Source organism: Rattus norvegicus, chromosome 1 (assembly GCF_021556685.1).
Source record: "Rattus norvegicus strain SHRSP/BbbUtx chromosome 1, alternate assembly SHRSP_T2T, whole genome shotgun sequence".
In the NCBI taxonomy this organism is placed as follows: Eukaryota; Metazoa; Chordata; class Mammalia; order Rodentia; family Muridae; genus Rattus; species Rattus norvegicus.
The window spans coordinates 148,773,132-148,775,231 of NC_141534.1; the positions used below are offsets into that span (position 1 = coordinate 148,773,132).

Sequence of the window (2,100 nt, forward strand, 5' to 3'; positions counted from 1 at the left end):
GATTAAGGCTTGCTCCTCCTTTTTGCTTTTTAAATGAAAACAATTTTGTACAATTTATTTTGCCCAATCTATGTTTTTTTTCCTTGACTAATTCCTCCTGGATCCTTCCCAACTCCCTACTTACCCAACACTATGTTCTCTTAAAAAAAAAAAAAAAAGACAACAGCTCCGAAAAAAAGAACCAAAAAAAAAAAAAAAAAAAAAAAGACAAACCAAACAACTATCCTCCAAAGAAAACAAAACAAAAGTCCACAAACACACAGCTTCTTGGTTAAGGGTGCGTTCTCGTGCCACTTACCCCTCGCTGCTCTGGGACCCTGTCTGCCTTGAACTTGTTCGGGTTTTGGGAATACCGCCAGTCTCCATGTGTGCATCAGTCCTGCTGCATCTAGAAGACGCTGTTTCTTTGGAGTCACCACTCATGTCTGTCTCTACAGTCTTGGTGCCTCCTCTTCTGTGTGGATCTGAGCTTTAAAGGGAGGGCCGCATGGAGACACCCAATCAGCACTGAGGGCCCCAACTGCACATTGTCCAGTTGTGGGTCTCCGTGTTCCTTCCTCTTTCCTTCCTATAAGAAGCAGCTTCTGATGAGGGTTGAATGAAATAAGGAACTATGGGTATAGCTCATTCTGACAGAAAAGCGGCCTACAGAATGGATTTTTTTTTAAAACCAATTCTAAGTCCCATAAAGGATTAGTATCTAGAATATATAAAGAACTAAATACAAACATCAAGAAAGCAAACCGATTTAAATGGGGTACGGAACTAAATCATTCTCAAAAGATGAAACACAAGTCTCTAGAAACACTTAAAAACGTTAAACATTCTTAGCCATCGGGAAATGAGAATTCAAACTACTGTGAGATTCCATTTTGTATCAGTCAGAAAGGCCAAGAGCATAAAATGAATGACAACTTGTGCTGCTCAGGACATGAGGAAAGGGGAACATTCATTCATTCATTGCTAGGGGGAGCACAAACTGGCACAGCCACTACGGAAGCCAGTGTGCCAGTCCCCCAGAAAAGCTGGGCATAGATCTCCCTCAGGATCCGGCTGTACCTTTCTTGGGCATACGCCCCGAGGACTGTCCATCCTCCTTCAGAGGCTCTTGCTCATCGTGCTCACTGGACATTGGAAATAGATGTATGTCAACTAACAAATGGGTAATGATATTCCTACACTGTAGATTACTGTTCAGCTTTAAAAAATGATGAGACTTCCGGTGCGGCCATGGCGGCTAATGTGACGGTGAACACATCTCAACTCCTGCCCCTAGAGCTTGTGGACAAGTGTATAGGACCACGACTTCACATTGTGGTGAAGAAATTGTTGGTACACTTCTAGGATTTGATGACTCTGCCATTGTTTATTTAATGAAATTACACCAGAAGGAAGAAGAATTACAAAATTAGATCAAGTTCTACTAAATGGACATAATATAACAATGCAGTTCCTGGAGGAGAAGGGTGTGAAGTGTGAGTGGATTTCCTTGACTTATCTGGCTTTTCTTTAAACCTTTAACATTTAGATTCTATGAAATGAAGTCTCTGTTAAAGGGAAACACTTTGAAGATATACATCCATTTTTCTAAGCTAATCATGGTTATTTTGGGAAAAGAAGAGTTTTGTCTTGTTTTTTTAAAGACTAAAAAGTAAAGATTTTTTTAGTTAAAAAATATGAAAATTTCTGGTAAGTGGATGGAGCTAAAAAAAATATCATTCTGAATGAGGTAACCCATACCTAAAAAGGAAAATATTCTACGTATTCTCCTATATGTGAAGTTTTGATGTGTGTAGACACATTTCTTTTTTTCTTTCTTTTTCTTTTATTGGATTTTTAAAATTTACATTTTAAATGTTATCCCTTTCCCAGTTTCCCCTCCAGAAACCTGCTATCCTATCCCCCATCTCTCTGCTTCTGTGAGGGTGCTCCCCTACACACCCACCCACTCCCTCCTACCCTGACATTCCTCTACACTGGGGCATCCAGCCTTGACAGGACCAAGGGCTTCTCCTCTCACCGATTCCCGACAAGGCCATCCTCTGCTACACATGCAGATGGAGCCATAGGTCTATCGCTGTGTACTTTTGGGATGAAACC

General features: G+C 40.7%; 1 pseudogene; it reads left to right on the forward strand.

Moving 5' to 3' along the window:
- The first annotated feature begins 1,182 nt into the window (after positions 1 to 1,182).
- LOC147996875 (U6 snRNA-associated Sm-like protein LSm5 pseudogene) lies at positions 1,183 to 1,479 on the forward strand (annotated as a pseudogene).
- Positions 1,480 to 2,100: the final 621 nt, after the last annotated feature.